Source organism: Patagioenas fasciata, chromosome 12 (assembly GCF_037038585.1).
Source record: "Patagioenas fasciata isolate bPatFas1 chromosome 12, bPatFas1.hap1, whole genome shotgun sequence".
NCBI lineage: Eukaryota > Metazoa > Chordata > Aves > Columbiformes > Columbidae > Patagioenas > Patagioenas fasciata.
The window spans coordinates 18,828,892-18,838,535 of NC_092531.1; the positions used below are offsets into that span (position 1 = coordinate 18,828,892).

General features: G+C 43.2%; 1 long non-coding RNA gene across 4 annotated transcripts in view; it reads right to left on the bottom strand.

Moving 5' to 3' along the window:
* The window catches only part of LOC136106896 (uncharacterized), a 37,413-nt gene extending 36,892 nt beyond the window's left edge, over positions 1-521 (bottom strand). For all 4 annotated transcript variants that reach the window (XR_010652201.2, XR_011741096.1, XR_011741094.1 and 1 more), the window contains exon 1: positions 269-521. This is a non-coding gene — a long non-coding RNA (uncharacterized lncRNA). The remainder of the gene's footprint in view (positions 1-268) is intronic.
* Between the last annotated feature and the right edge of the window lie 9,123 nt (positions 522-9,644).

Sequence of the window (9,644 nt, forward strand, 5' to 3'; positions counted from 1 at the left end):
TAACACCATAGGACATGTAAACATCCCTTGTCAGCCATTTGCTCTCTGTTTTGCTACAGTGCCATTCACATTCCTGGTTTTATTGTTGTTCTGGTATTGCTTGCTTTAATTTAGGGTACTCTGAGGGTTGTGGTGTTACCAGGCTGGCATGGAAAAGACATTTAGAACTGGAAAAGATTAGTCATGAAGACCTTTTATCATAACCTGACTATCCACAAGAAACAGCACATCACAGCCTTCCCCCATCCCATGGCAGAGCTCAACTTACTGGTGTTAATGGTCAAGAGCCGTGCTGAAGCGTTGGGTCTGGACAACAGCAGGGAACACAGCTGTAAGCACATCCAGGAGGAACACTAAGCCTTCAGCCACAGTGGGAGATTCAAGGAGCCCCAGCAGCGTTTGTGGTCAGATCAAGTGAGAATTTCCCTCCTGGCAATCAGGCAAATGTTTCATATGCAGCCAAGGCACAGCAAACATACACCCAAGGAGCTCTGAGGTCATACAAGCTCATCAGCAGAAGCTCCTTGTGTTTCCTTCTGGAGGACTTCCCCTCGCCCAGGCTCTGTGTCCAGACAGTGAGTTGAGTATGAGGGTGCTATCCGGAGAACAAAACACTTCAGTATATGACATGTTTTAGTGCAAGACATGCAGAACTGTATGTTGAGAAGCTATTCTCTGCCATTGACATATCTGCGTGATAAACATGTTCATGAACTAGGGATAATTTTTATCTCTGATTAAAGCTGTAAGCAGGCACAACTCTTTCCCAGTTGACAGTTCTGGGCAAAGAATGGATGTGGCAGAATTATCTAAAATACAAGTCAATTTCCTTGGATCCTACAATTCTCATCAACATGGGCATTTTCTGATGGTCTGATTTATTTACCAGCAGTGCCCAGCCTTCTATGCCAAGGCAAAGAAAAACAGAGGACATATGCTGAAAAATTTGTAACATGGTCCCCTAATCAAGTGCTGGCTCCATCCTGTATCCTGTTATAAATTGTAATCTACATTGTGTCTACTGTACACGTCATTATTCTTTCCTCTGATATCTCAGGCAGCTCTGCCTGATTGCATTTAAATACTTTTTTTAAGTCATTATTGGTTCTCCTCTTATTTATATGTTGCCTGGCTCGGTGGTTATCTCTTTTTCTTATTAACAGAGGGACCCAAGGTTACTTTTATTCTTCACATATACAAGGAGCCAATTAACTTCCAGCATCCCCCAATGCCATCCCAATAAATAGAGGCTGCTCTAGCCGTATTTCCTTCCAGGAGTAGACCAGGATGTTCAGCCAATTCTGAACCCACTCTTAGCGCCACTTCGTGGTTGAAATATTCAGGGTACGGTCTTGGCTGAAACACTGACCGCTTGCCTGATATCTGCTGCTTTCCTTGTCACTTTTCTATTGTGCTTAGATATCTGTGTATCCTTGCTCCCAGCCCAAAGGGACTCTGTTTCTGAGCAGCATTAGGATTGGAATATCTCTTGTTGGAGGGGGAAAGTCAAGGGGTTTTTTGGTTGTAGTTTTCACTATAGCACGCACTCTTTTTTTACTTTGTGCAGCCTCTCTACTTCCTTCTTACAAATCCGCAAAATACCTTTAAAATTATTCATCTTCCATTTAAAACTGCTGGGGGCTAGTCTGGTCCCTCTGCAAGCTGGAGCTAGGAATTAAAACACCATAGTAGCTATCATGGGAACAGCTGTCTTAAAAAGGAGTGAAACACGGGCACACTCTGGGCACAGCCTCTTAGATATCCTCAGTAAGCCTCACTGGGAGTTGTGGGGAAATATTATATTCATTCAAGACTATACAGTCCAGCAGCATAAAGCTTCAGGACAGAGGATTAAACTAAAGGAGGGAAGATTCAGGCTAGACATGAAGAAGAAATGCTTTATACCGAGGATGGTGACACACTGGCCCAGGTTGCCCAGAGAGGTGGCAGATGCCCCATCCCTGGAGACATCCCAGGCCAGGCTGGACAGGGCTCTGAGCAACCTGAGCTGGTGAAGATGTCCCTGCTCATGGCAGGGGTTGGACTGGATGATGTTTGAATGTCCCTTCTAACCCAAACTGTTCTATGATTCTAGGAGCAATGGCAGCATCAGGCAAACAAAGGCAGGCTGTTGCTTAGGGTGGCAAACTGATGGAGCAGCAGCATTTCTGGTGGTCTCAGCCTTTCTGCATGGCTGTGCTCTGTGCTTTGTCCTACTTTTACTAAACCTTTTCCATCCTTTAGAGTGGGGGACGGCAAGACTGTGCAGGTGGTCACGTTCCCTGGGACAGGGAAGAGTTATGTGACAGAAAGTTGGCCGAGTCCTTGCCATTGCTTTACGCCATCCCAGCTGGTGGCACTACATCATCCCCGCAGAGCTGGGCAGGTGCCTCGATGCTGGCAGAGGGGGAGGGCAGGGATCAAGCATGAGTCAAGGTCAGGAACGCCAGCAGCAATGCAAAGGGAACATGCATCGCAGGCGGCAGGGAGCTGGCTCTGTGCTCAGCCCAGGAGCAGCTCAGAAAGGATGCTGTGAATGTGGGGGTACTCGACTACGGTAAGGAAACTGGACTTTCCTCCTCTTGAGAAAGGGGGAGAAAATGAGCCATCTTTCAGATAGCAAAGCAATGTTCTGGTGAGACTGCTTAAGAGGAGCATGCTGAACGAGAAGGCAAAAAGGTTCAAGACATGTGGCACTGACAAACACAGAAATAGAGTGTGGAATCTTGCTGGTCAATGGCAACAAAACCCTCCATTTGTGAACATAATAGGTGTGTGACACTCATGGTGGTAGCAGTGGAGCTTTCCCATCTGGCACTTCTGACGAATCAAAAGCCTCTAAACCAAGGAAACCTCCAAAAATATCCATCAACAAGAGCTCAAGAGAGTGAGAGAAAGTAAGCCAACTCCAACTGTGTCTGCAGAGGCTGTGCTTGATGCTAACAGGTGGTGGTGAACATCCCATGATCTAGAGCTCAGAGGGGAATAGGAATCTGAAAGATCAAATATCATTCCAAAACACAGCCAGACTTTGGGACCTGAACATTTGGGCTTGAAGTCTTGCAGGATGGAGCTGAACGTGAAAACAGGGAGAGGAAATGGAGAAATCAGATCTAGCTCTACATTTCTTGCCTCCAAGTCATATTCATTATAAATGTCTAAAAGAGAAATCAATAGTTCACCTGACTAGCCAATGTTCTTTAGAAATCAGAAAAATACAAGGTAAAGTCTGCTTTTGTTCAAATCTTAGACCTTTATTTGAATACCATATTTTTTCTATCAATAGTACCTTGCATCCTTCAGACATTACGTTGCAGTGACATTCATACCCATACCCTATAGAAATGTTGATGGTCAGGATGAAGACTGGCAGAAGATCTACAGGTGATTTATGAATGCAATTCAGTGGCTCTTGTCAATGTGCTTTATAAACAGCCTGCTTTGTTGAATTGCTGTACGTATCATTTCTTAAAAGATACATGCAGGTCTCAGGTGCTTGGCATTCAGCAAGAACTCTGCAAGGCACCAAGGAAGTGAAGGAGAAGGGGTGGAGTAGATGAAGTAAAAGCTCTGAAGAAGAGAAAATTAATTTCCCCAAAGTTGCAGAACTAAAGTTCAGCAATGGAAGAAGGTCACTGGCTTGGCAAGTCTGGATTTTGCAACAGGAAAGCACTTTGGGACTGTCCCCAATATCCTTAGCAGTTAACACCACCCTGTTCTTCTCCTCAGGCAGAGGAAATAGTTTTTCCATCTTACAGTCAATATTAAGCAATAATATTAACCAGCACAGACTATCTTATCACACCCAAGGTAAATGTGATCTGAATTGGAGCTGATGAAGATCAGGAGGGGAGACTGCAGAGAGAGCAGAAGAATTCGTTTGCTTTTCCTATTGTGTCAGAAAGAACCCTCTGAAAAGAGTATGGTGCAGCTTTAATAATAATAAAATGAAAAAAAAGAAAAAGAAAGGAAAAGAAAGAAAGAAAGGTGCCTCAGTTGTCTCGGCAGCTGATCAACAAAGGAGCAGTCGTGAGCTGTAACCTCTTGGAGCTGCAGTCTGGAACATGACACATGTCAGGCTATGATAAATGGTGCGGAGTGTGTGCAATTTCAAGCGCAATGCCCTTGAGATGCTCAGGACCCCGATCGCAAATGTTATTGTTAAATTAAACCTTAAAGGAAGGATTGGAAAGGGGAGGGGTGGGTTTGTGCGTGCATGCGCGTGCGTATGTGTATTTATTTTTATATATATATATATATGGATATATGAAATACACAGAAGAGAAGGGGAAAATGGCAAGGTGAAGAGATAAAAACTTTGTATTTCTCTTAATTGAATTGTGCATCTTCTAGGTCTGGCTGAGCTATGGGAGAACTTCAGGCTCTATTTTCAATCCTACTGGCATTTTATTACTTTTGCTCCATCACAATTTGATAGCTAGAGATCAGCTAAAGTAGGCATATGTGAGATTGGAAAATAAATAAATAAGGAAGTACATGCCACAAATGTGCTGTTTCTCTAGTTCAAGTGTTCTGCATCCAGATACCTTTGAATCCAAATGAGTGAAGTTTCAGTGAGTACTGAGTGCTGATTTTGGGAGCTGCTGGTCTCTGAGGACTTGTTAGTTAGTTAGGTTGTTTGATGGTGTGTATTTGTTCTTCCTGAGGCAAATACTCACACTTAAAAGCTGCTCTGAGGAAGAGGCGATGTTCACAGCCATAACACACTGTGGCGAGCGCAGGGACTGGACTTTGCAGGTCCTCCAGGCAGATTTCATCCCCAGCCTGCAGGAAAGGCCCCAACACATGCAGCACACCATTCCTGTAGTGTCAGCATCCCACTTTTTTCTGTGGTTTGAGACTTGGAGTGGGGGTAAAGGCAGCAAAGACATGTTTTAGAGAAGCAATTGCAGTAATACGAGTGGGTCAAGGGGTGTGGAACAGAGGAGGAGACAGAATGAATGAGAAAAAAAATCACCACCATATTCTGAATAACCTTTTGCCAGGAGAGGTTGTGAGGAGGGCTCCATGAACCTTACCCTCCGGCTTCTGCATCGGGCGGGTGAAGTGGAGAGCAGGGACCAGGTCTCCTGAGCCACCATCTGTGCTGCTTCCAGGTCCCTCCTTGCTCCCTCCGAAGAGATGAGAACCAACATGCCCCTGTGCTGAGGTTGTCTCTGCTCATCCTGGACCTGGACTTTAACCTGTTCGGCTCTCCCCTGTCCTTCTGTCACCTATTTTATGCCTTCCATCTTTCACATGTGCAGAGGAGTCTCCATTTTTAGCTCACCCAGATTCCTCCAAGGTCCTTTACCTTCTCCCTTTCCATCCTCCCCCCCACCGCATCCATGCTCAGTGCAATCAGTGTGGGCAGCGCAGGAAACACGGCAGAGAATGGAGCTGTGTAAACGAGGGGGAGGACGTGGAAGGGGTGAGATACGGGGTGGGGGGAGCTGGAAAGTGTTCAAGGGGAAATGCTTGCATGACTCGCATAATTGAAGGGAAGAAAGAAGCAAATGAGCAATACAAACCCCCCCACTAGAAAAGGAGATGGGACAACACTTTAAATCATAATGCAAAGAAAATTCAAACAAGCAGTAAAAGGTAACAAAGGCCTGGCAATGAGTCATTAAGTAAGATATATTGTTTGCTCTAATTTTTACCAGATACAAGATAAACCCAGTGGTCAGGAATGAGCAGCAGAAAAGACCTCTGTGGCCTGTTTAAAACATGTAGGTAAAGGAAAACAGCGGAGATCTGGCTCCACCAGCAATAATCCATATGCTCATTGCTCCTGCTTGCCTTCACAGTAACTCAGAGTCCATTAGATCCTTTAGAATGACACGACAGCATTATAAACAAGTCTCAGATTTGGGAAACATAAGAAATGCAAAAAGTACATTAGATACCAACATGCTAAGATCATTATTTTTAGAAGGCATCTTACGAACATCCTACAGCTTGTTTTGTACATTTTGGCTACTGTTGCCTAGTGTCCAGGAAAAGTCAAGTCCTTTTTCGGTTCTTTGGAACATTTTCCCCATGTTTCTTGTTATTAAAGAAAATAAACATTGGACAAAAGCAGACTTTATTGTATCTATAAATAATTCAATGCAGATGGATTCATGGAAAATACCAGCAGGCAGATTTTCAGAGAGAAAGAGAGGAATGCTCTAAGGTTAGATGGCGAGGAAAACAGAAAGGGTGAAGTAGCAAGAAACTGCAAGATGTATTAGGAATAATAGATACAAAGTGATGAGGGCTAACTGAAAAAAAGGTAACTTGGAAAGTTACAGCACAGGTGCTTCCCGCCACCAAGGAAAAGAAGATATTTGCTATGTGTCTTGGGAGGGTCCCAGAGAGTTGCACTTCATTACATCCCATACTGATGTGTCACAACTCCTCACTTTGCCCTTTGAGGACAATTGGCAGCTCCAAATAATTTTAAGATAATTATTTACCAATGTACCGCTCCACCTAAAACTGTTTTGTGTGACAACTGGGGCTCAGGTACGCAGCCAAGCTTCTCTCTGCGTGCAGCCCCACAGGAGCACACTCCTCTGTTACAACTTTTCTTTTCAGAATCACGTGGGCTCAGAAGCCCATGAGGTTCACATGGCTGGATGATGCACTGGCAGATGGCTGGGAAAATAAGCTCTATCAGTTGATAAAACATGTTGGTATTCAATGCTCTGCCTCATCCTAGCAAAATGTCCTTTGCATTATAACATAATTCTTGCTATTGGCCTTTTTGGGGGCCAGGGCACAATGACTAGCACCTAGATGCATAAAATCTGCAAGGATTCCTGTCCCTGCTGCTCTTGGAACAAATGGCTTTTATTGCAACCAGAGCATGGTGCAACTTCTTATAGTTCTTAAAATTTCAGAGATCCAGGTATCCTCTCCAACAGCAGAGCTTGTATACATGCTATCAGTTCTGGATCATGCGTTTGTAATCATGAGACATTTTAAAAACTGCCTTTAACATGGAGAAGAAAAAGCTGTCAGTCTTTGTGTATGAACGAGTACTTTATGGCATTCAGTGTGAATCTGAAGAAAAAAAAGTTCTGTAATGGTCACATTCCATTAGTATGCGAGTGAAGACCAAAGGTTTTTTGAGGACCAAACAATTCCCCTTCCCCCATTCTCATCCTCTACTGCCTGTTCCCCCACTTACAACTCCCACTATTGTTCCCAGAGTTCCTCAACCCATTTATTTTCTCTCCACTGCTTACCTACCTGAAGAAACATCAATACATGGCCACTGTAAGTCGCAAGGAACATAAACATACTCAGGAACTCTAAGAACATGGAGAAGTAAACTGATGTCAGAGAAAAATGAACAAGGAGTAAAGCTCATCCCATATTTAGGAGGAGCTGATGAGGAAATGAGTGGTGGGGAGGGAAAAGGACATTTATAGAAGTAGAGCAGCTTTGCTTGATTGCAAACAACCATTTCAAAGCTACCAGTTTTGCTGATGCCGCACAGTAGAAGTGCAAGGCTTTCTTGAAGTATTACTTCTGCCGGGCAATGTGCAACAAAAGCCAGTTAGGAAATCAGCTAGAATCAATGAAGTGAGCATAAATTAAAACCCACCAGATATGGAATACCTCCATGCACCATATAATACATGCAATGCCTGTTTGTGCAGTCACTACTTGGAAGGGAATTGTATTTTGTGATGTATTTTGGCTCCTATTCCTGTGCATAACCAGAAGGCAATGGACACTGAAGTGGAAGGCAGAGGAACTGTGAAGACCACTGAATCTGTCTCTCCCTCTCAAGACGGCATTTGGGAAAGGTGCTGCAGGAGTGAGCTATCTTGTGCGAACACAAGGCATCAGGAGAGGGAGGGAGGGAGGGAGGATGCTTTCCAGGGAAGAGAACCACCCACCCAGAGGTGGGAAGAAAGGTTTACTCCGGTCCTGTAAATGTTTGAGAAACAAAAGCAGCAGCACAGGAAGAAATCATCTTCTTGCCATTCTGCTGCTTTGCCACCCGCTGGGGGAACAGCACATTGTTCTCCAGCTGAACAATGCCCTGTTCCCACTACATGCAACAGGAAAAGAATGGGAGCTTTACTTTGCTTTATTATCAACCCTGTGCAGTGTGGAGATAACTGCACAGGCTGGTTGGTCCCTGAAAAGCAAAGAGGAATTTTGATCAAAATTGGATTACAGGGCATTTCATGTCTGCTTAGGAATGGTTCCGAACTCATTTCACATTTGCTCAATATGCAAGAAATTAACAAAATAAAAACTGTCAAGATTGAATAATGCTGCTGAAAAAAAAAAAAAAGCCCCAAAATTCCCCAAAAAAAATTGGACTGAAAGAGCTCCAAGTGAGATTAGCTTTAAATCTTCTTAAAAATGATGAAGGCTCTTGCAACCAAAGGCAAGTTATTTCATTAGGCTGATTCTGCATACTTAATTCTCAGTCTGCTAACTTAATGTAATATTTTTTGCTTTTCAGTTTGTTCTTGATATATAATAATGACATTGTATTTGATTTAAAAGTAGATGTCCACAATTAAGGCAATCACAGACTATTAAGGGCTCAGTCAAGTCTCAATCAAACTGCATTCAAATGGGTTAAAGTGAGATGGTCAGAGCTGCCGATCCCAAAATACAACCCAGCCCTTCAGCCCATCCATCCTGTGGCCAAAGCAACAGTACTCTTTTGACTTTAGCAGATTCTGTGATGGAAAATATTTCTGTTCAAAACAAAATTGGCCTGTAATCTGGGTAAGCTATTCAGAGCAAACAGTGGCAAATTTAGCCTTTTCTCTTGTTTGCAAATCATCTGCATATGGACTTTGTTTTTTTAATGCCTTTGCGTGTATTGGTCTGACAAATACTATATATAGAAATATTTCAGCAGGCTGGTGACATTGATTATGTTTTGTATTATCTATGATAGATTGTGGTATATCACTGGTCTTATAGGTTAGGATGCAATTTAGCCATAGAGCAAATATGCTAAAATACCAGTGTGAAATGTACTAAATCAGATCCTTATGAATTTTAAAGCCCAAGTCTGAAACTCTTCCTCAATCTGTTTACCAAATCATCGTGGCTGCTCCCAAATTAAAGTGCTGTGCCCTATAAGCAAGAAGATCAGACTTATGGGCCATCGTAATACTACTTGTGCTTGTAAATTGTAGCTGATTCAGCTGTAAACTGAAAGTAACTTTTGGGACCATGGTATTAACTTTTCCAAAAGTTTCCTACTGTTGTTGAACTTCTAGCTCTCAAAACAATCCAGCATGCCAGGCTGTGGGTCTTGAGCTAAGCTAAGTGTCTATTCTATGCCTATGGAGATGCAAAAGAAATATCCCCTTTGTTTTGTTTGTTCTATAACAACATATTTATCTGTGTGTGTTTGTGAGAGCATCTAAATGAAAAGCAGGTTATAAAAATCTTTGACAAACACTGTGGGAATCCTGCATGTTAAGATCAGGTGTAGAAGCAAATTCCATTCAAAGGCTCGAGGACTCAGCCCAATGGTACAGAAACCTTTGATGTTTGCTACCTTGAGCCTGATTTGCTCAAAAATTGCCGCTCAGGGACCTCAGGTTTCACCTCTCCATGGAGAAGGTGATACACGTCTGACTTACAGATCAGTTGAAAACCTCATCTCCCAT